The 24,897-nt window shown below is 47.4% G+C and overlaps 1 long non-coding RNA gene across 1 annotated transcript in view; it reads left to right on the top strand.

The window, feature by feature from the left end:
• The first annotated feature begins 6,737 nt into the window (after nucleotides 1-6,737).
• LOC149326125 (uncharacterized) overlaps nucleotides 6,738-24,897 on the top strand; it is a 30,181-nt gene continuing 12,021 nt past the window's right edge. Inside the window, exons 1-2 of the long non-coding RNA XR_016285921.1 lie at nucleotides 6,738-7,121; nucleotides 22,605-22,827. This is a non-coding gene — a long non-coding RNA (uncharacterized LOC149326125). The remainder of the gene's footprint in view (nucleotides 7,122-22,604; nucleotides 22,828-24,897) is intronic.

Raw genomic sequence — 24,897 nt, 5'->3', positions numbered from 1 at the left:
TGAAAGGGGTGCACTAACTTTCTTGTGCCCGAACGTGATGTCGTGTCCAAGGGCGCGAGGTCAGTGCTCTGCCGCGGCCCCGTCGTCATCAACGCACCCTACATCAACGGAAAGAAGACCGCCATCAGTCATCGGCCCTCCCAACCTGTTCCACTTGAAGTCTGCGAGCAGTGAGTCGCCGACAGGCCCACTGGGCCGCGCCACCGAACTTTGAAGCTGGCATCCACCTGTAACATAGTTGTACAGTTGTATTCACATCTTCTTGTGTACCGTGTATATAATCTGCAAGCTGTTTTGATTTACTGAAGCGTATGCAAGTGTTGTTTGCCTTGTTTTTCCTTTGTTTTTTTTTTACATTGTTCTGGCTGGAACTGAATGTAGCTAGTTTTTCTTTGTGTATTCATTTCTTTATTTTGGAACTGAAGTGTAGTTTTTTTGTGTATTGATTTCTTTATTTTTGGCCGCGTGCTTTGCCGATGGGTAGGAGGGCATTTAAGGAGAGGGGGATGTGGGAAACCTGGCTTTCCGCCGTCGCCTTTGCGCGGCTCTGCCGGCCTCCCGCGTTGTTTCTCCTCTTTCCCTTGCTCCCGCCTCAGGCGGTGGAGAGGCGGCTGGGTGACTAATCACTGTCATTTAGCCACAGCTCCGCCCCGGCTCCCCAAGGGCCTTTGCCATTGGCGCCTTTTGGCGGGAATTTGGGACCCGCTTTGGGCGGCCGCGCGCTGCGCTACCGTCCGAGCGGGGCCCAGAGAGAGAGGGATCCCTCCGAGACAGCGTAAGGTGCGTACGTTACTGTTTGTCCGTGCCGGCCTTTGCCGTTCGGACGAGTGCTTACTCGAGCTCGCCCGCACGTGTCCTCTGACCTGCAGCGGCTCGAGCCTGTCCAGCGGGGTCCAGCGACCTCCGACAGGTGTACCTTGCGTTGATTGCCCACTCTCTCTCGCAACCGGCCCAACGGTCGACACGAGAGAGAGATCACAGCACTGCCGCGGGGACATTCTCCTGCAGCGGCGTGCTAGCGGCGCACATTGCTCGAGTCGCTTCGTGCGCGCAGCGGAGCCTTGCTCCTCGCGCGCCCCCGGGACGGGGTGACGATTGAGTGCGTGTGTACTGCTGAAGGACGACGTGAATAAACGTCTCCTTTGTGAACTTGGAGGCCTATTTCTTTGCGGCGAATCGCTCTCCTCCCAGCGGAGGTTGAGTGCGTCGCATCGGTGTCCCAGTGTGTGTGTGGTGACGGCTGATCGGGGCCCTTGGCTCGCGCGAAGCTCGAACCCGCGGTGGGTGGTGGCGTGTGTCCACGTAGAAACCCACAACGGTGAGCTGTGGGTTGAATGCCATGCCACCCTTCGCGACCTTCGCATACGATACTCGTGAGCATCAGGGCTTTCTCTAGTGTTCCTTCACCATTTCTTCGTGTTCTTTTCTCCTTTCAATAGCCACATCTTGTTTGTGCGTGATATCTGAAGAGTTTCTTTTTTTTTTTGTTTGCCACAAGAATGTGGCAGTGCAAAAACCTCAAGCTGAGCAGTTGGCATGGAGAAATCAATGCATGTGGACGTGAGTGAGGTCAGCCAGGGAGTGATCAGCAAGTGAGCCTAGGCAGGGGTCTGGTGCTGACGGCGGCCCTGAAGACGTGTGGCCCAAGTTCGCCCATATCCGCAACACCCCATCAGCCCCGCAGTGAGCATCCGCAGCCCGACGCTCCCTGCGTCCCAACCTTGCCACTCTGCAGCTAAGCCACTGTTTCTCCCCACTCGCTCAAACTCTTATTCTTTGTCCTGTCGCCTGCTATTCCTCATCCTATTCTTTTGTACAGTATTGCTTTAATCATTTAACTTTGCTGTGTAGTTATTGCCCTGGTGTTTCCCTCTTATGCTGATAGTTTGTTTCCAAACCCACTTCTGGGTTTGTTATTTGCATCGCAACTGTGTACCGACACTATTTTGCTAGGCTTTGTTCTGTAACATTTCCTTTTTGATGTTTACCTGAGTTAACTGTTGTTACTGGATTTGTGTACAGCTCATGCCTCTAGGTCAACGGCTAATCAGGCATAGCCCCTCTCACTGGTCAGCAGTCCAGACCTCTTCTGTAGCACGTAGCGTGAAGTTTGGCGCTCCACCCCCTCCAAACTTACCGAGAGTGCAGCAGTGAGTAGCTTGGCCTTATTAATTATAATTTCGGCACCAACCAACCATCAAGCCACCCACAATATTCTGACAATCACTCACGATGGCTTGCAGCTGCTGGATAAAAGCGTTAAGGCGACATCTGACCACTGACTATGCTTTCTCCTTTTCGCCACAGATGCCATGTCACCGTTAGAGGACATCAGTTCTTTCCGCACTTTGTAAACAAAAGACTTCGCTGCATTGAGAAAGATGGTAGTTTTCATGTCTCTGTGGTGCGCGGCTAAAACAACGAGGACTGCATGACATTCTATTTCCTGCATCAGCATGCATGCCTCCATCTTGGAATGAGCTGCACAGTATGAATGTCAATGGGTCAGTAAAGAAGAGGCTGCTTCCCTAGATAGATGTGGTGAGACTACTGGTTGGTTATGGCGATAGGGAATGGTGTTCTCAACTACGTTGCGCACACGGTAATTTAAGTTCTTCAGAGCTCAGAGGATGTGGTGCCATCACTTCCGGAAAGGCCAGATCAAGCCTGTCTGTTTCCGGCACTTTTCCTGACATTTCCATATATGTTTTTGTAGTAGTAGTATGATCTCATAGCTAATGTGCTTGTTTTGTCACTTCAGGTGGCGTTTTGAATCCTTTAGGCAGTAGCTGCTCGTACACGGGATCTTGTTTTTGATGCAGTGCGGCTACGCCCCCCCCCCCAGGGCTCGTCGATGGTCACGTACCGGAGCCACAAGCACCACCAGTGCCAGTTCTCGGTGGTCCCTGAGTGGCCGGGCTGTGTCTGTCTGTACTACACCAACCATGTCTGGTAAGTGTGGCTTCGTTTGACGTGAAAGGATGAGACGGAAATGCAGCCATTGTTCAAGCTTGCTCAAAGTGAAATGGCCTTGTTCCTGGTTGTTCCTTGGAACAGTCTGGACCAGTCAGGTTCAGTCTTGGAGCTGGCTTTCTTGTCAGTTAGTAGGCAGTCTGGCACAGGATTAAGCCCACATGTACAGAACATCCCTGGGCGGCTGGCACTATCTCGGGAAACAGCACAATATCTTGGATCACTTGGTTGTGGATACTACTGGATAGCAGGTTAAGAAAGTATAAAAACTTAGCGCACTGTCTGTATTAAGACACAAGCAGTTTAAAGACAAGGCAAAGGGGCACGACATCGCACCTGGGAAGATGCATTCACACTGCTTGATGTTGCAGGCCACTCTCACCTGGCCACCTCCCATTTCCGTACCGGCTGCTGAGTTCGTCGAATTCGACTCGACACGCGCCAGTTCTGGACGAAGTCCTACCCTTTTGTCTGGCAACCAGGCTCTACAACACCAGGCTCTACAACACCAGGCTCTACAACACGCAGTATAAAAACCACTCAGCAAGGGTACACTTCGGACAAGACATCGCACCTGGGAAAATGCATTCATGCTGCTTGATGTTGCAGGTTAGTTACTTGACCAACGCGACTTGTGTTAAGAGTAACAATTGCTGTCTTTTGGCGGTCTTGTGCCCACCTGCTCTAGAAGACATGTTAAAGCGAATGTTCGCATTTTATAGTGCCATTTTTTCCGGCTTCTGTGACATCTTGCTAATGCTCTCCGGTGACCTTGAATCCAACCCCGGTCTCATGTCGAAAGGCGAAGGGGACGCATGTGCCCCGGCCTTGAAATGATCCGTAAACTTGACGACACTTGTGCTTTCCTACTGGAGGAGATAAAAGATGCTAAAAAAAACGGGCGGAAAGTGAAAGAGAAATTAGGGTACTTATTGATAAGGTAGCGACTTTAGAAGCAGCCATCGCCTCACATAGCACAACAGGGGAAGAAAAAAATGCCAACATAGTGTGCCGGATCAGCCGACAGCTATTGTGTCAAGGTTTGACGATGCGGAAAATAGGATGCGGCGCTCAAACCTTCTTTTCTTCGGAATAGAAGATAGATCAGATGAAGGCTGGGCAATGTCCGAGGACAAAATAACAAAATTTTGCTCGGAAAAGTTCAAAATTACCGCTACCAGCCATCAGTTTGAGCGGGTTCACCGACTGGGGAAATATAAAACTGAGAAGTGAAGGCCAATAATTGCAAAGTTCTCCTATTTCAAGGACAAAGCACTTATTCTGTCATCAGGGCCTAAACTTAAGGGAACAGATTTTGCAATCCGTGAGGATTTTTCCCTTGCAACGCGCAAGGCTGATCGAGTTTTCAAAACAGCATAAATTGAAGTACAAGTAATGAGTTGATTAGCTGCGCATGGACTCAAGAACGTGCATCCACAATGTCACTACTGATGCTGTGGTGTAGTTGGATCAATAGCTGCGATGTGGCAATATTGCATGCATCCACAAAAAACCTAAACCTTCCATATCTTCCCCGTTATCAATATCATTTAGTAATATCCGAAGTATCTTATCCAAGATTGCTCATGCCTCATCTTTTCTCGAAGACAGTGACTCCGATATTGTAGCTTTCACTGAAGCATGGCTACAACCCAATATCAAGGACTTCGAAGTTATTTCTGGTTCCAACTCATATAATGTATACAGGCGTGATGGCATTTATAAACGAGGCGGGGGAGTACTCTTAGGCACAAAAAATCACTCACATCATTTGCTATCAATACCGATCCTGATCTTGAGATCAGAGATCATTTGGACAGTTTGCATTATTTCTTTTAAACTTTGATAGGCAACTGTTAACATACACTGAACTCCGATCACTCCTTTTCAGATAAACTGCATAAGCCTTACTAGGGCATTTGAGCTGTTTCAGGCTGATGTAACTTAACTACTCACAAAGACTTTAATTTTCTACTGATCAACTGGGTAAAACTCTCATCCCCTTGTACTGCTTCAACAAGCTTCATAAATTTGACTTAAGATTTAAACCTTTTTCAACTAGTTACCCAACCCACCTGTGGTCCCAATATATTAGTCCTTGTCTTTACAACAGCCCCTGGTACAGTGCGTGACATAAATTACTTAGATGGATTGAGCGACCATAATTTACTTCAACTGAATATTAACATTCCACTTCCGTTCAGTGGCCTCACGAGGAAAAAGATTCGCGACTATGCAGAGGAGGTTACAATCAAGAAAGTATAAAAACTTCCTTTCCTTTTATGCTTTATACTTCCCTAACAATAAACCTTATGATTTCAGGTATAGTCATTTTCAAATGCCTCTGATGAGAACGAATTATGGTATGCAGCACATTGATTACTTAATTCCCGATTTACTTAATAAACACCCACGTATTATGGAACTTCTGCAGCAGCCTCGTTCCCCCCGTAACTTCAAGAACAATGTTAAAATGTACCTTCTGTCTCTGTCTCCTCCATAAAGTGTCCAGTTTCTAGTTTTTTTTTTGTGTTTTTTTTACTCGCTGAGTGTATGTGCAGGTTCGCTATTTTTGGCTTTGTTGTCCTAAAGACGTAGGAGGCATGCGATGCGGTTTTCATTGTTTTTGGTTTGCGTGCTATTTATCCCCTTGCCTGTATGTTAATTCTGTGTATCTCATTGTTTGCTATTTCAATTTTTTTTTGTCCTAGAGACATTTTAGCTATGCGTTGTTGTTTCCTTCATTTTTCATTGCATCTGTGTTAATTATGTGTAACTCATTGATCTTTACATATAATTCATGTAGTACGTATGCGATGTTGTTACTTTTCTTGTTTTTCCTTTGTGTATTTTACTGTGTAATTTGCCACCCCCCTGAGCAATGTAACGGGTGACGGGGCCACGTCAGGCAAAAAATGAATTGCCTTTTGTCCCGTCACCTCTGACAAATCGTTGTCAAAATAAACTTCACTTCACTTCACTTCACTTCAAATAAATGACAAACTTCAAGTGTTTTCCGATAATATCCTGTTGTCCTCTTAGCAAGACAGGTCGGTGGTAGCCAAGCACGTCCCACTTATCACGCTATCAAATGTTAAATCTAACCCTTGGTTTACAAGAAAGCATCATCGCATGAGAAATAAGAAAAAAATATTGTACTAAAACGCAAGGCACGAATGTACGCCATGCGCATCGGGTAAATACAAAAACGTCTTAAGAACATGTATTGTTCCGCCCTTTGTGATGCAGAAAATAAATATTTCTCAAAAGACCTTCCTGCGCTACTTAATGATTATCTAAGTAAGTTCTGGAAAACAATATGTCAGAATAGCATCAGTAATAAAGTATCAATACATGATGTTAACAACACCCCCTACTCCGATGCTGGCTGTTCTAAAGCATTCATCTCGTTTTTGGCATCTGTTTTCACCAAAGAAGATAATTTTAATGTCCCGTATGTACTAGATTTTGATTACCTTTACATGGCACCAGTTGACGTTAAATTTGATGGCATACTACACCTGATAAATTACCCTAATTACCGTACAAATGCGTGTAAGGGCCGAACTTTTTTTTTCCTGATCCTAGGGCCAATTTTCGGGGTGCGGCTCATGCATGCAATGTGCGAAAAAAATTTTTTTTAAATAAAAAGATGCCAATCGGGCATTGAGCAGCACCGCCATACACGGGCGGTGGCGGCGGCGGTGGAAGGACGCTCCCCTTATCTATATTTTTTTTCCTGCCCCCCCAGACCAAGCCTGACATCGCTTCCGTGACTGCTGACAGTGCATCCTTCCTGACGTCACGGACTACGTGAACCTGTTGTCGCGCTCCTGGTGGCAGAGGCGCAATTTTGTCACACGGGCGTTGGCGGCGGCGGTGGAAGGACGCTCCCCTTATCTATATTTTTTTTCCTGCCTACCCAGGTTGGTGAACTCGTTTTCAGTTTGTCCTTAGCGCTGGTTTTGCTACCGCCGTTGCCCCCGTGTGCGCGCTCTGCTGCTGTGTTGCGTGCTTACCCTTGTATGAGCTGCTACTGTAGGACTCTAGGCGTGTACTCAAACTTGTTCCTTGGACCATGGCAATCACGTGCCAAGCCTGCAATGAGCTCCTGCCAGACGACGGGCGTTTCTTGACGTGCTGCGAATGTGAGTGCTCTTCCCATATTGGTGGTTGTTCAGGCTGGTCTGTATCAACGTATAAAGCCAAAGGCGAGAGCGGCCGCCGCACATGGCGGTGCGTGGCTTGTCGCCCATCAAAGGCCAAAGGTGATAGAGCGCCCCTAGAACCTGATATTGCTGTCTGTCTAGCAGACATAACTAAAAGACTTGATGCCCTGGTAGACCTATCTGTTCAGGTGGGTGAGATCAAAGCTTCAATTGAGCTGATGTCACTAAAGTATGATAGGATCCTCAGCCGACAGGTTCAACAGGAGAAGGATATTGGAAACCTGAACAGGCGTGTAACCCAGCTAGAGGCTACCTGTGCTGCAGATGACATTGCAGAAATGAAATCAACTGTAAACGACCTCGAATGGCGTAGCCGAAAACTCAATCTTGAAATTCATGGCATCCCAGTAACGGAAAATGAAAACTTGATGTGTAAACTGAATGATCTAGGTCAGACCATCCACGTGCCAGAGCTCACAAAGAATGACATTGGCGCTGTTCATAGACTTCCATCAAAACCAAACAAAATACCTGGAATCATTGTCCGATTTGCTCAGCAATCTGTTCGTGACTTGTGGCTGGAAGCGCGTAAAGAACTTCGAAAGAGTTCGTCGAATGTCACGATCACCGAAAACATGACTAATCAGAACAGGGACCTGCTGCGCCGCACAAGGGATTGGGCAAAGAGCCATGATTACAAGTTTTCGTGGCATTGCAATGGCAAAGTACTAATCAGGAAAAAGGAGGGTGACAGTGCCGTTGTCATTCGCTGTGCCGCAGATCTTGACAGTCTGTGATAAACTTTGGCCTAGTACTCCTACCAGTTTTTTTCTTTTCGACCCCCTATCTAGTAAAATGCTTCCTTCTTTTACATCTCAAGTGAACTTATCAAGTCTTAAGAATATTCTCAATGCTGATGGCCGGCGAAGCCTCAATTGTATTCATTGTAACCTTAGATCAGGGAGAAATAAGCGAGATGAACTCGATCATCTTCTTACTGAAGCTCAAGTACGCTTTGATGTTGTTATGCTTACTGAGACTTGGTTTGCGTCGAAGGAGGATGTGTATACATATCAGACACATAATTCGTATTACATGAACCGTAGTGACAAAAGGGGTGGTGGTGTTGCAATGTTAGTTTCAAATTTATTGAATTCTGAACTACTTACTGAATTTTCCTGTATTAACCCCTTTTATGAAACTCTTGTTATTAGATGTGGTACTACAGTATTGTGTGTATGCTACCGTCCTCCTTCTACCAATGTCCAGTTGTTTTTTACTTTTCTTGATTCATTTTTAGAATTTGTGAGTGCAAGTAAATATAAATTAATTTTTGGTGGTGACTTGAACATAAATATGCTCGTTGATAGCAATGTAAAACTAGAACTCGAATCCCTCTTAAACTCTCATTGCTGTCAGAACTTTATAACATCAGCAACACGAATCACTACACAATCAACGACACTTTTAGACCTTTTTTTAAGCAATTTCGATGCATCCCTCGTTAGAGCTTGTACATTGATTCATAGCATCAGCGACCACCTGCCGATAGTTATATCAGTGAATCAGTGCACTAATGCAGTAAAGACCCCACGTTCCGTATTCTCTTACCGAGTTATTAATCCTACAACACTCTCTACATTTAAAGACCGTCTAACCACAGTCAGCTGGGACGATGTGTTCGCAGCAAATGACCCGAACGTAGCATATGAAACATTTTTGCGTAAATTTTCCGAAGTATACTTTGAGTGTTTTCCAATGAAGAAGTGCAGAACCTGTAAAAACAGTCGCAAACCCTGGATAACTAAAAAATCGTTAAAACTTTTAAAGAAACGAGATCAATTATATAGGACGTTCATACGAACTAAATCTCCTGAAGCCCTTAAAATATTCAAATCATACAGGAATTTTGTCACGAAACACCTTCGGGCTGAAAAAAGACAATATTATATTCACCTCTTTAACTCGACTGAAGGGCGCACAGGCAATGTTTGGAAGGCACTTAAAGTGGCAACCGGGACCTCAGCAGAAGCAGTAAATAAAATAACAAAAGATGGAATAGAGTTACAGGGTGCTGAACTAGCCAACGCCTTTAATACTTTTTTTTTCTGTCACTTGGCGACGTTAGCGAACCCGCCGCTGACTTATCTCTTATGAATGGCCCAAATGAACAAACAATATTTTTAGAACCAGTCTCGGAAAGTGAAGTTGTAACTACATTTTTGGCAGTAAATAACAGCAAAGCAACTGATGCCTGTGGCTTTCAGATAGAGCCTATAAAGTCTGCAATAAGAGAAATAGCCCCTTGCGTTACCCACATTTTCAATATATGCTTGTTGACTGGAACTTTCCCGCATGCCATGCAAACAGCAAAGGTAACTGTTCTATTCAAGAAAGGTGACAGGAACGATATGTCAAATTATCGTCCAATATCGGTTTTACCCGTCTTTTCGAAAGGCCTGGAGAAAATAATTCTGAAGCGCCTATCCTCATTTACTGATCGTCATAACATTATATGTTCCGCCCAATATGGGTTTCGAAAGAATAAGTCGACAGAGCTGGCACTTTTGGCTCAAAAGGAGTTTATTTTGTCAAATTTCGAACGCAAAAATATGGTGCTTGGACTGTTTCTGGATTTTTCAAAAGCGTTTGATCTCATAAATCACAACATTCTCATTAAAAAACTGGAGCATTATGGCATTAGGGGGAAAGCACAAGAATTAATCACATCTTATTTGCAACATAGATCTCAGTTTGTAGTAATTGGAGGACAAAATCCTGCAGTACAATCAGTAAAATCAGGTGTCCCACAGGGCAGTATTCTGGGCCTGTTTCTGTTTATCCTGTATATAAACGAAATTGTACGCCTTGACGAAAATGCCCACTATATAATCTATGCAGATGACACTAGTTTATTTTTTTCAGACAACTCATGTGAGACCTTAGCTAATCAAGCCAATAGCGCGCTGTCTAAAATAAATACGTGGTGAAGAGGGGTTTATTGGCAAGTTCGAAGGACTGGCAGCGAAACGATGGCACAGGCTGTTCGAGTAGCAGCGGCACCAGAACAGAACCAAGAGCGAGCTCGAGCTCTCCACGCGCGCGGCCGCCAGAATCGGAGGACGCACAAATCGCTTCGTCGTCGTTGGTGCTGGCGCTCTGCCTTCTTCATTGCAACTGCCCCGGCGAAAACAGGGAGCCATCCTGGCGACTCAGGGCGAGCAGATGACGACAGGGTCGTAGTACGGTTTCAGCCGGCTCACGTGAACAATTTCGCGGCCGCGACGGCGGTGGTCCGAGGAAGGCGTGACCGGTTCGACTATGTAGTTCACAGGTGAAGTGCGCTGCACGACACGGTAGGGACCGAGGTACTTAGCCGCGAACTTGGATGCAGCCGGCACAGACAGCCAGACGAGCGAGTCAGTTGGAAAGTCATGGGTGGGCTTGCCTTGGTCAGTCTCGTATTTGCGGAGGCTTTGAGTGGCGGATGTCAACGAGCGAGCCAGCTGGCGGCACTGCTCGGCATGACGGGCAGCGTCGGAGAAAAAGGTGCATTCAGAACTGTCGGGGTTGTAAGAAAGGATAGTATCCAGAAGACAGGAAGGTTCACGGCCGTATAAAAGAAAGTAAGGGGAAAATCCGGTGGTGGCCTGGGAAGCAGTATTGTATGCATAAGTTACGAATGGTAGGACTTGATCCCAATTAGTGGCGTCAGAGGAAATATACATGGCGAGCATGTCACCAAGAGTCCGGTTGAATCTTTCAGTGAGGCCGTTCGTTTGGGGATGATAGGCGGTGGTCGTGCGATGAACGGTGTGGCACGCATCCAGAACCTCGTGAACGACTTCGGATAAGAAAACGCGGCCGCGATCGCTGAGTAGTTCCCGAGGGGCCCCGTGGCGTAGGACGAAGTGATGAAGGAAAAAGGATGCGACGTCGCGAGCAGTAGCCGAGGGCAGGGCGGCCGTCTCCGCGTATCTTGTGAGGTGGTCCACGGCTACGATAATCCAGCGATTCCCGGCAGGCGTGCACGGGAGCGGACCATACAGGTCGATGCCCACGCGATCGAAGGGACGAGCTGGGCAAGGCAATGGCTGTAAGGGGCCGGCGGAAAGACGAGGAGGTGACTTCCGCTGCTGACAGGCAGTGCACGAGCGTATATAGCGGCGGACAAAAGTGTACATTCCGCGCCAGTAGTATCGCTGACGCAGACGCTCGTAGGTTTTCAGCAATCCAGCATGTGCACATTGTGGGTCGGCATGGTGATGCATACGAACATCAGAGCGAAGGTGGCGAGGGATGACCAAGAGCCATTTGCGGCCATCCGGGCGATAGTTGCGGCGATACAGTAGAGAGTCTCGAATTGTGAAATGGCAAGCTTGACGACGAAGTGACCGAGGGAACGATGCCGTAGACGGTGCGCTGAGGAGGTCAAGGAGCGAAGAAATCCATGGGTCTCGTCGTTGTTCGAAAGGGAGATCCGTGGCGGTGAGAGCGGCCAGCGTCGAGTCGGATATGGACGAAACGGGCGCAGGAGATGGCAGAGGTGAGCGGGACAAGGCGTCAGCGTCGGAATGTTTGCGGCCCGACCGATACACAACGTTAATGTCATATTCCTGCAGACGAAGGGCCCAGCGGCCGAGGCGTCCAGAAGGGTCTTTCAGTGTAGCCAACCAGCAGAGGGCATGGTGATCAGTAACAACGTCCAGGGGGCGGCCGTATAAGTAGGGACGAAATTTTGTTAACGCCCACACTATGGCGAGGCACTCCTTTTCTGTAACAGTGTAATTGGCTTCCGCTTTGGTGAGTGCACGGCTGGCGTAAGCAACAACGTATTCGGAAAAGCCCGGTTTACGCTGCGCAAGGACTGCCCCGAGGCCGATGCCGCTGGCGTCGGTGTGGAGCTCAGTAGGCGCGCTGGGGTCGTAATGGCGAAGGATCGGTGGTGAAGTCAGAAGACGACGGAGCGTATTGAAAGCATCGTCGCAGGTTGAGTTCCAAGCAGATAGCTTGGTGGGACCATTCAAAAGCTTTGTAAGCGGCGCAATGATAGAGGCGAAGTTGCGCACAAAACGGCGGAAATACGAGCACAGGCCCACGAAGCTGCGCAGCTCTTTAACAGAAGTCGGCTTGGGAAAGTGCGTGACAGCACGTAGCTTCTCTGGATCGGGCAGGACGCCATCCTTGGAGACAACGTGGCCGAGTATGGTCAGCTGGCGGGCGCCAAATCGGCATTTCTTTAGGTTCAGTTGGAGACCGGCGCCGGTGAGACAGGTCAGTACCTTGTGCAACCGCGTGAGATGAGTCGGAAAATCGGGCGAAAAAACGACAACATCGTCTAGGTAGCATAGGCAAATATTCCACTTTAGTCCACGCAAGATATTGTCCATCATTCTCTCAAACGTAGCGGGAGCGTTGCAGAGTCCGAATGGCATGACGGTAAACTCATAAAGGCCGTCAGGTGTGACGAAACCGGTTTTAGGGCGGTGTTGGTGGTGGAAAACATTTATTTACAGATAAACTTCGGGAGGTGAGGTATGAGCTGACCCAAAGAGGGCCAGCCCTCACAAGTACTAGGTGGAGGTCCCTAGTTCGGGACCCCAGTGGCGTCGGCCGCTGCCCGGGCTCGCGCGACCAGGGCCCGTTGGGCCTGCAGGTCAGAGCAGCCGAGCAGGGTCGCCTCCCAGTCCTCCCGGGTTGGGTTGGGGTGAGGGGGGATAGCAGGGTTGGAGGGGCAGGCCCACACCATGTGGTAGATGTCCGAAGACTTCTCCGCACAGTGCGGACAGCTGCCAGAGAAAGAAGGGTCAAAGTGTTTTAGAGCTGCCGGGCACAGCAAAGTATTTGTATATAGGCGAAGCAGAAGCCGCTCCTCCGCCTTTGAGAGACCTTTACACGGGCGGGGATAAAGACTATGGCCAGATTGATAAAGTAAAGAAATGTCTTTAAACGAGTAAGCTGGAGAGAATTCGAGTTCCTGATCGTCGGGGTCGGAGGGGAATGTCCGGTGAGAGAGCGCGCGGGCGGCGGCGTCAGCTGCCTCATTTCCCTCAAGGCCCATGTGAGCAGGAGCCCAAACGATACGCCGGTGAGCGGGGTCCCCGGTATAGACGCTGTTTTGGAGAATGCGGTAGGCTAGATACGGTACCCAGCCCTGCTCGACGTTCCGACATGGCCCTCGCGAGTCGGAAATAATTGTTTTTGAATTGGAATGAGATGCAGCCAAAGCAATGGCGACCTCCTCCGCGTGTGTTATGTCACGGGCTCGGAAAGTAAGGCCGTTCACTGTTTTGGATTCGTGGACGACTGCGGCCGTGAACCATCCCCCATGGTGGGGGCCGGAGGCATCCACGTAGAATGCGCCGGGTTTCGATCCATAGTGGCGGGCCAGGGCTTCCGCCCGCGCCAGGCGCCGGCCATTATGGTCCTCACGGTTCATGTTCGCGGGAAGAGGGCGCACGTGGAGGGCGCATCTCCACTGGGATGGAATACGTACGCGCTCTTCCATGAGAGTGGTGTGTTGGATGTGTAGTCGGGCAAGAAGGCGGCGACCCGACGATGTCTTCGAGAGACGTGTGTATTGGTTGGTCAAGTGAGCTTCCCGGAGCTCCCGAAATGTGTTCACCATGCCCAGCCCCAGGAGGCGTTTGTTGGAGGTGGTCACGGGGAGGTCCAGAGCCCGCTTAATAATTTTGCGGAGGATGACTTCGAGTGAATCCTCGTCTTGCTTCCGCAGGTGGAGGTATGGAGTCGAATATAGAATTCGACTGGTTACAAATGCATGCGCCAGCCGCAAGGCGTCCTTACATCGTAACCCCCCGCGCTTGTTAGAAACCCGGCGGACTAAGCGGCCCACCTGGTCCCCCACCTGACGGAGTTTGGCCAATGTTGTTTCTGACCGTCTGTCTTGATGTATAAAGAGCCCCAGTACCCGGACTTCGATTTTTTCAGGGATTGGACCTGTCTCAAGAGACAATGAAATTTTGGCTGTGCACTTTGGTGAGGGGCGTATGTGCACAAATTCAGACTTTTGGGTGGAGCATTGGAGGCCGCAGCGGCGAGCATAACGGTCCACTATGGTCGCCGCCTCCTGTAGGTTGGCCTCAATGTCTCCAAGGCAACCCTGTGTGGCCCACAGGGTGATGTCATCGGCGTACAGCGCATGCTGTACACCGGTGACAGCGCCCAGCTGGGCCGGTAGGCGCATCATAGCCAGATTGAATAAAAGGGGAGAGAGCACCGCGCCCTGTGGTGTACCCCTGGTTCCTAAATGAAAAGGGCCATGTTCCTTATCCTGGATTCGAATGTAAGATTGTCTGTCTGTCAAAAATTGCCGAATGTATTGAAAGGCGTTTCTGCCGCAGTTAGTTTGAGAAAGGTGGGTGAGAATGATCTCGTGGGTAACGTTGTCGAATGCTCCCTTCAAATCCAAAGCGAGTACGACCTTGTCATTGTGAGCGCATTCGACGGGGTCAAGGACAGCCCGATTGAGTTGTAGCAGGACATCCTGTGCAGATCTCTGTGGGCGAAACCCGAACATGGTGTCCGCGAAAAGATGTTTGGATTCCATGAACTCGGACAGCCTGTCGCGTACCATCGTCTCCATGAGTTTGCCCACACAAGAAGTCAGAGAGATGGGGCTGAGGTTGTCCGTGTTGATGGCCTTTCCAGGTTTAGGAATGAAGGTGACCAGGGCGGTCTTCCAGTCGATGGGGAGTGGTACTTCCCCAAGCCAGATTGAGTTAATGTAATTCAGTAAAGACAAGTATGTCGGGTCGGGGAGGTTGGCTAACAATTTGACTGTAATTTTGTCCCGACCCGGAGCGGTGCCACGTTTCATTTTTGCCAGGGCCGCCCTCAGGTCATGGAGCTGGAACGGTTGATCCAGCTCAACGTTCTCAGAACCTGCATAAGAGTACGCCGGCCCGCGGGGGTCCTGGGTGGTGCACAAGTACTGGTCCCGGAGCTTGTGCGCCAACTGAGTTGTGTTGCCCTGAAAGCTGTGTATGGCTCTTTGGAGGTGTTTTTGAGTTTCCGTGCGTGTTTGCGTGGGGTCAATTAGGGTGCGAAAAAGTCGCCACGTGTTCCGGCTGGACATTTGCCGCGCGGCCGTGTTGCATCGTGCCACCCAGTTGGAGTCGGCGAGTTGGGCCGCATACTCAGCCGCTCGTTGAGTGAGCTCGGCGATGCGAGCTTTAAGTTTCCGGTTGTGCTTCTGCCGACGCCACCGACGGACGAGGCAATGCCGGGCCTCCCAGAGGTGGAGCAGGTGGTTGTCCACATCAGAAACCGCCTCTGAGAGCTGAATTTGAGTTTCGGAGGAGCGAACGCTAGAGACCAATTGTTCTGACCAAGACTGGTAGCCTTGTTCATGTATTGGTGTGGCAGTGTTATAATTTTGCCTGAACTTGGTCCAATCTGGGAGTCGGGCTTGTGTTGTTGGTCACGCGAAAGGATAGGTCCTAATCGTAATGTTCAGGAGGCAGTGGTCGCTGCCGAGGGTTTCCTCGGTGTTAACCCAGTCTGCATACTGAATGTTGTGGGTGAAGGTCAAGTCCGGACACGTATCCCTTGTCACGGAGTTGCCTATACGAGTTGGATTTAGGGCGGTCAGACTCAGCCATGGGCACTTGCCAATAGCCGGATCGGAGATCCAAGGAAGAGAAGAACTCGGCAAGTTCGAAGGACTGGCAGCGAAACGATGGCACAGGCTGTTCGAGTAGCGGCGGCACCAGAACAGAACCAAGAGCGAGCTCGAGCTCTCCACGCGCGCGGCCGCCGGTATCGGAGGACGCACAAATCGCTTCGTCGTCGTTGGTGCTGGCGCTCTGCCTTCTTCATTGCAGTGGGCTCAAACAAACTGTTTAGCACTTAACCATCGCAAGACAAAAGCTGTACTATTTCACCCCCGCCACAAGCAAATCCAGTTGCCGCACATTGTGTTAAACAATACCAATATTGGAATAGTAAGAACTTTTGAAGCACTAGGTGTATACTTTTCTGAAAATATGACATGGGATGAACATGTCGGCTATATAGTAAATAAGTTGTCGAAAACTATTGGCATCATACGCCGCCATTGTTATTATTTCCCTACCTCAGTTAACGTCCTTTTATATAACTGCTTATTTTCCTCCACATTAAGCTGTGCCTTTTCAGTATGGTCCACAACAACAGCAACAAACATCAGCAAACTTTTAATATTGCAGAAACGGGTCTTGCGTCTGGTCTGAAATGTTCCGTATCGCTCCCATGCTGCAGACCTATTTAAAAAACACAATATCGTTCCTGTTACATCACTATACAATTACAAACTATCCCACCTGTATAAACAGGGAATACTAAAGAATAATGATGCATTAACTAACCTAGCCGGATTGCAGATAAACACCACCACCTATAACGTACGTTTTTTGGAACCCTGGAATGTCACCAAATGCCGGACTAACTACGGGAAACAAATGTTGAAATACTCATTGCCGACGGTTTTAAATTATCTTTTTACTGAAACAAATAATGACATATCCGCAATTTCCTCACAGAAATTGCGTACCTTGTTTGTATAACCTGTTTATTCTTTTTTTTCTTTCCTCGCTTTGATGTGTACGTGTACGCCTTCGCCGCACGCTGCTGCGCTACTGTGTATGCTGGGAGGTCAGGACTCCTCAAGCTGTTTTTTCAGCTTTTTACCTGCCCTCCTCGCAACATTCCATTTCTGTTGCGGAATAAATTTCAATTTCAATTTCAATTTATTATGCGTTCAGTCATCACTCACGGAGTATTTCAACTCCGAGCTGGTGCTGTGCTCTGATGCATGCTCATCCCAAAAGAAGCCGCGCAGCATATCCGCTGTCAACGTGTAGCCATTGTTCCGCACTTCCATCACATAGCTGAGCAGCTCTTCCAGTTTGGGAAATTTTGCACAACTTGCCTTGAAGAGCATGCTTTTTGCAGCTTGTGTTTCTCATTGCATCCTTTTGGTTGCACCATCATCAGATGCACTCCTCGGCCACGTCGAATTTCCTTCCCCGCCGCACACTTCCCATGTTCAAGAGTTTACTCCCAGCCGTGTAGCTTTTAAGGTGCTTGCCCATCGTGCTAAAACTTCTACGCTTGGCGGCAGCATGCAGAAGCCACAATCACTACAACTACGGCACACACGCCACAAAAGCAACAAAAGGCTGGAGCTGGCGATACTGGTGCCGATGAGGGTATCGGAAAATCGCGGCAGAGGAAAAAGTTGACGATGATGATGACTATGACCGATTGTAAAATAGGAAAGTTTGTACCAGTTTTCAAAAGTGGCAACAAACACTCGCACAAAAATTACTTCCTCATCTCACGTGCGTCTGTTGCAAGATGCTTGAACACATTTTTGCATCGCACATCTACAATCACCTGGAATCCAATCATTTTTTTTTCTGTAAGCGCCATGGTTTCAAAAACTGCTTTCCCTGTGAAATGCAGTTATTTGAGTTTGCTACTGACCTACATTTTAACATGAACAGAAACTTACAAACTGATTGCATCTTTTTGGACTTTGTCAAAGCATTTGATCAGGCAGCACATTGTCGACCTTATCTAAGCTTTCTGCGCTCAAATTAGATTCTTTAACTTTGTCATGAGTCCGTAACTTTCTTTCTAATCGCCAGCAGTTCACTGATGTCAATTATTTTTCCTCTTCTCTCTCTGACATTGCATCGGGCGTGCCGTAAGGAAGCGTCCTCGTCCTTTACTCTTCTTTATTTACATCAATGACCTGCCAGTAAACGTCTCATCTTGTATACACATATTTGCTGATGACTGCATCACCACCTCTCACTTCAAAGTGATCTCGATTGCATTACCGACTGGGGTAAAATGTGGCCAATGACTTTAAATACCTCTAAGTGTGAGATAATTTCTTTTAGCCAAAAATCGTTCAATTTGCATTTTCCATACCACATTAATAATGATACATTGGCTCGAACTAAGCAGTATAAGTATCTAAGTGTCCATCTTTCACCAAACCTTTCTTGGGCTGAACATATAACCACCATTTTCGCTAATGCTTCTTGGTCACTAGGTTTCCTTCGCCGTAACCTGAAAAACACTACCCCTCAGGATGTGTAAACAAGCCTACGTAACTTTTGTCAGATCGCAGCTAGAGTACGCTTCATCCATCTGGTCACCCCATCAGAAATAGCTAATGGAAAAGTTGGAAGCTGTCCAAAATAGGGCTTGTCGTTTCATTTCGCAAAATTACAGTTATCAGTCCAGTTTAACTCAACTAGAGATCGAACTTTCCCTCCATCCGTTGAAAATTTGTCGCGACATTGCCCTTTTGTCTATCTTTCATAAATACGTCCATGCCACTGATTCACCGGCAGCATGTGTACAACGTCCCTCCTTCTTATATCATAGATTACATAATAACTACAGCTATGCCCGCATTTATGCACTCATGCTTTCAGCTTCTCGTCACTCCCTTGTGCCATCTGCCTCTGGAACGATCTTCCGGATTGCATCGCCCTGCAGCGTAATCATGACACCTTTTGCGAACATCTACTCAGACGCTTCGTTGATAACGTTTAGCACGTCACTTACATACTCATGATTCAGGTAGCTCTGTTTTCAGCTGCTTGAGACTATTGCCCCATTGTTTCTGCTCATGCGCAGCCATCCTCATGTATGCCTGGAATGTTTTAAGGCCTCATACTGTCGTTAGCAGCAGTTGTCGACAGAACTGTCACGCTTTTCAATTGGTCGAAACGGTGGTGACGTCACAGTGCGCGAATTTCAAACGGGGCCAATTGTACTTTGCCTAGTAACCATGCAACCAATTAGGGGGATCGTATAGTGATGCTCCAAGTAAGTGGGACTGAGTTTAGTTAATTGCTTAATTAACCAATTAGCCTAATTAAGCTTTCTAGTCAGGCCAGATAAATAAATAAAACCGAGTAGGAAATTGGTCGAGTTCGGGAATCGAACCAGGGTCTCCGGAGTGCGATACGAGCACGCTACCACTCCGCCATGTCAGCTCGATGGTTTGGAATGAACAAAGGTGCATCTAGTGAATACGGTGTATTCGTACACTCCCATCTTCCTGCCTTCCCTTAAGGCGAGGTTCAGGTGTCCACCTAGATATGCGAGAGAGATACATTTCCTTTCCTCAAAATCTAATTTACCGACAAGCAAGACATACAGCGGAACGGGCGCTGGCGTTCTGTGGACTTCCTGGCAGCGTTGCAAGACGGTATCGCGTTCCCCACTCAGAGGCGAAGCTTAAAATCGTAATCACACATCAGTGACACTTGCAGCAACACCGTGCTTAAGGCTTTCGCCTCTCCGCGCTTTAGTTCAACAAAGCGCCCCCCCCCCCCCCCTGAATTTTATTTTGCTTTTGTGTAACTCTCTGTGCATATCACCCATTTTTGTTCCATGACACATAGTTGCCTTTTACCTTTACCAAGTTTTGTGAACTGCAATATGTTGTTATCTGAACTCGCTTGTTTTTTACTGTTTTGCTGCACTTTTACAATGCTTTTTACTTCAAACCTATTTTACAAAAAGTTCTGTATTTGACCCCCCTCACACAATGCCTCTGCGAAGGTCTGTAAGGGGTGTGTAAATTAATGAATAAATAAATACTGTCAGGTGATATATTCTTACTACACAGCTGGCATGAAGGAAACGGGGTGTGTGGATACATTGAAAAACAAACTGTTTACTTGGGCAATCTAGTGCCTTCAAAAAGAAACTGGACTTGCCAGCGGCAGTAGCAAGATGCACGCTTAGTGTTGTTCGGCTCGAGAATGACCAAGCCTGTTGACCGTGCCCTGTGTAAAATGACCCCGGACATTCTGGTCCGTCTTGGGTACATGGTGCATCTTCATAAAAGGTCCCATGTGGTGCAGAATTGCCTGCTCATCACTGGGGACCTTCGAACACAACCCAGCAGCTTTGACAAGGGCATATGCAGATTAATCATGAGTGATAAGAGCACGTGATGCCAGGGACAAGAAAAGTGTAAGAGATTATTAAATATGTAAACACAATAGAACACTGCAGTATAAATGACCCCTTTGAGAACCTGGATGGATTCGCAGAATGTAACATTAACCTCAGGATAGTACTGTATGATGAAAGGGGAGAACCTACTTAATTTTATTTTTATATTTGTAATTCTCAAAAACCCTTTGTAGTTGCTCTTTGATGTTACATCAGTGAGAAAATCAGTTTTTCATCCGACTAGTTTGGTCGCACAGTTTGTTTTCAGAAGGAATTTGCACGAGTGAAGCAAAATGCAGATACATATGGGGAAGAGCACGGTAGCCTAGGCAGTGATCATATCTGCGTAGTCTATTATAGTCTATTGTAAATGATGTACTGTAGGTATGTGCAGTCTTCAGATGAGCCATTTCATCAGCATCCAATGATTAAAATTCACGCTCTTTAAAAATGCTCTCTCCTTCTCCACTTGCACTTGGCAGATCAAGATTACCAAGAATTCTTCATAAGTCTGTCAGGGACAGCACCACATTTTAATGTTTTTTTACATGGTGCTAAGGTCACAGTGAACGGGTGTCAAGCCATGGTTCAGTGCAGATCTCCATGCACTGGCTTCCAAGCAGTCGTGTGGGAACAGGAAGTTTAATGATAACAGCTCTTCTTCTCATTATGCTCAGTGTGCATGCACTGAAGCAGTGCTGGAGATGCTAAAAATAGTGGTTGTTGCGCTGTGCCTGTCTCGAAGGAAGGTGAATATTGTGCAGTTTTTGACCAAAAAAAATTGTTAGATGTAAGCTTACCGGCCTTGCTCAATAACCAGCAAAATCTGATTGGAATTAGCGGTGGAGAGGTCTGGACTTGCAGGCCCATTTTGACCTTTCACTGGTGGCTACCCAGTTGGTCATCCCACAGGCCCGTTTTGGCATCTGTACGCTCCCGTTCACACTCCCACTTGAGGTCTTCCGTTCGATAGTGTTCAAGGCACACTTCAGGGACTCCATGGTCCGCTTGCACAGAAGTAAATAGTAAATAGTAGTTCCAGGTGTTGCCTTATTCATGGTCTAAACCCTACGTTCGTGTTGGGCAAAGGACAGGTGCATCAACTGACTCACTGGATTTAGTGGACACCTCAGTCGTGCTCACCAACAATGTGAGGCAGTTATGCTTCTTTCCTTTTCTCAAACTGACGGAGTGTGAATGCAAGGGTTTAGACGAGGTTCAGAGGTGTCCGGTTTAGAGGGTTTTGAACGAAGGGTTTAAACTGTGTTGGTTGTGAGGAAAGGATAGGTGCATAAATGCCTCCACCTAACGCGTTTCACCGCTGAGGTTGTCCCCTCTGATTTGCTTCTACTGAATGGCTTGTACAAAACTATCAGTCATTGTAAAAATTACTCCAATGAAAGTGGTTGCTATCAGTTTTTTTGAGGGGTCATACGATAATTCGAACACTTTTTCCAATCCCTTGAAGTGTAAATTAACGGGCTTTTACTTTATTTTGGAAAAATGATGCACTTCAAATGGCCTTGGTTGGAACCTCGTTTGATCCAAAATGACAGTTGCTTTGTTTTTATGTTAGCGTGTCCTTGTTCATCCCAGCTTCTCTTCCGTAGTGGTGATAGCTTGAAAGTGAAGAGCTGTAGGATCTTTGTATTGACACAGACTCTTTCTTGAGGTTTCATGGACATGTCTATTATATTATCGAAGCTGTGTCTTCTTTATGTGTTTTTACTGGCAGGATCACAGGTGTGTTCAGTGGTTCTCATTGTTTGGTGAGATTGTTTTGATTGCTTGCGTATTCTATGCTAGAACTTGCACTCGTTATTTGGAACGGATTGATACTGTGCCTAAAATTAGAGTAGAAAATGTTCAATGCCATTTTATTTGCACGTATTTTTTGGCTGTTGTATTCATTCAGGAAGTACAGAAAATTGTCTTTAGAAGGGGAAAGTTGGATCTGTCCTTCTTTATAATCTCTTGTTGGACCGACATGGCTTTTGGCATTTTAGAATCAATTTGTGTTAATGCACCAACAAAACGACTTCGGCACCACAGTGTTTCATCAGAGATAGCAGTGTGTCATACTAATGCTGTATTATGTACACAGTTGTTGCTTTATGGTTTAGCTAACCCCGGTTGTGGCAGTAGTGTTGACCTTTTTTTGTCGTTTTAATGCATTCAAGGATTCCTTGTGCAATGACCTTTGTGTATGTATCACAATCGAGGTTTTTGCTGTTCATGGGCACAAGAGATAAATAAGCGATATGGGAAGTTGTGTGAGATGCGTAATTTTGTTATGCTTATCCCCACTCTGGGCAGCTATTGATTTAAACACTGAATCATATTTAACACTAATCATATTTAAACACTGAAAGAACATTACGTGTGGAAAAGTCAGGCCCAAGTTTAAGGCTGGCTTGGCTGGCTCTCGACTCGTGTGTGGCTGTTCTCAAGCTGGTTGGTTCGGTCACGCAGCACTGTGCCTGGCATCCGAGTGCTGGGCTCCCCGGACGTGAGTGTGGTGGCCGTTGGTCCGGATGAGTCCTTCCAGCTTCTGGACAGGCTGTGTCGCTCCGCAGCTGCAACCTGCACCCACTGCAGCACCCCCAGCCTTGCTGCTGCTGCAGGGAGTGGGGTTTGGTCTCCAACGTGCACGGCAGACATCATGCGGGCTCCCCACTTGCCCAGCAGTGTAATGGTGAGCAGCAGCAGTGCTTGTTTATTCGTGGCACAATGCAATGCCTGCTGGTGGCATGTTGCAAGGTCCACGGTGCAGAGTCTAACTGCCGGCACTTCTGTGTTGCTGCACACATGCTTGCCTTTGCTCCGTCACCAAGAACCGAAGCAGGAGTAAGTGGATGCCGTGGAACAGTAGCGCTGACGGTTGAAATTGTTCTGCAGGCATTCAAGTCTTTTATGAGGAGATGTACTTTGTCAGCAGTCATTTTCCTGTGCATCTCGTGCACTCCCTTTCGGTTTTGTTCAGAAAAAGCCACCAGGGCCCATATCCCAACTTGCGTCCCTTTTGCAAGCATGCCTTTTGGTGACACCTGATTGGCCGCAAAGGACGTTTGCAGAACAGATGAGAGCCGCAATATGGGCCCAGATATTCTTGTACTGAAGGGCATTAGAGAATGACTGTTCTGTTTCACAAGTTGTTACAGAAAATGTTGTCTATGGCTATGAAATCACCATTGGCTGTAACCTCCATCCTGTGCTAATATAGATAATTAAAATTTCTGTTGATTAGCTACCTGGAAATTTAGCATGATTTTCAAGGTAACTGATCTCTGTCAAAGCTGACAGTTTGTGCCTGAACGCATTTTGTTTCTTTTTGACCATCCTGTTTTGAGGGATTTTTGAAAGTGTATTCTGAAAACAATGATATGATAACAGCACAATGAGCAACATCCTTTCTGCGCAAGGCTTTTGTGGTGTGAACATAGACCACATGTGACATAGTTCCACATCTTACATACAGTTCCATCTGACATTCCACAGTTTTTTCCGTTGTATGCAGACCTTCTCGACTGATTCAGTGTCCTGGATAGGCGACCTACTCTTGATCGAACTTGCAATTGTCGAGTCGCAATTTTACGCCGCACTCTCCAATTCTTTGTAGCATGAGCCTCAAGTTTCCTTGCCACCTTCATTTTTGCCAGTACCAAAATGTTGTCAAGTATGCCCGAACTCCTGTTGAGCCCTGCAGGACAGTCTCGATTTGCCGCGGGAAAATAGCAGGTGGTGAAGCAATACCAAATAGCAATCGGTTATAACAAAACAGACCACTGTACGTGGTGATTGTGCAAAGCTTCCGCGACTCTTCAGCCAGCATAAATTGATTACAAGCAGTGCATAAGTCGAGGGTGCTGAAATAGTTTCCTCAGTTCAGGCTGCATCTTCGCTTAGAGGCAATGGATATTGCTCTGATATGCAAAGTTGGTTTAAAGTGACTTTGAAATCACTGTAAATTCTTACCGTGCCATCTTTCTTCAACACGGGCACAATCGGTGTCGCCCATTCCGAATGCCTGACTGGTGACAGCACTTCCTTTGCCGCAAGTCTGTCCAACTCTTGCGATACCTTATCGCATAAAGCAAAAGGAACAGATCCAGCATTGCAAATTATGGTGTGGCTGCCCCCTTCAGCTGCAGATGCACTGGGGGCCTTTATGTCGTTCCTAGTTATGTCTTGAACACGCCTTGAAAGTCGGCAAGAATGTCTTTGCCAGCAGGCGTAGTCATACCTAACAGGGCGTCCGGCTGAGACATCAGGTTGAAAATCTGCAGTCTTGACGTGGAAAGCTAAGCAATTATGTCACGGCCGCATAGGCTGAGTCCAGCGTAGTCTAGAATTATGACAGTCGAGAGATGCGCCATTGTAGGACACAGGCCTGTGTAATTCCCCCAGCTCGGGTAGTTCACCGGGCCAACGTGAGAGCTTGATGTCTGTGGGCTTTAGTGGTGGTCATTGTTGTCGATGTTTCTTGAAAATGTGCCATGGTGCGACATGTACAGGACAGCCAGTATCTACATGCATTGACACTGATCTACATGCATTGAATACATGCCGAGCTTAGTGTCCAAACTTGCACAGCGTCATCAACGTCTTCATTAGCGCAGTCGCCTGTTGCTGCAAAGATTCATCGACGTATGCCCTGAGGTGCATTGGCAGTGGGCATCACTAAAGCACCTCTTGGGAAGATGCCCTTCCTTTCCGCTGCGGTAGCACCACGCCTTTGACCAGCCACAAGCATTGTTACCATGCA

Source organism: Amblyomma mixtum, chromosome 10, assembly GCF_055824585.1.
Source record: "Amblyomma mixtum isolate Tamu chromosome 10, ASM5582458v1, whole genome shotgun sequence".
NCBI lineage: Eukaryota > Metazoa > Arthropoda > Arachnida > Ixodida > Ixodidae > Amblyomma > Amblyomma mixtum.
Note: the sequence above shows the minus strand (reverse complement) of the source record. Positions and strands in the feature narration are given on the sequence as shown.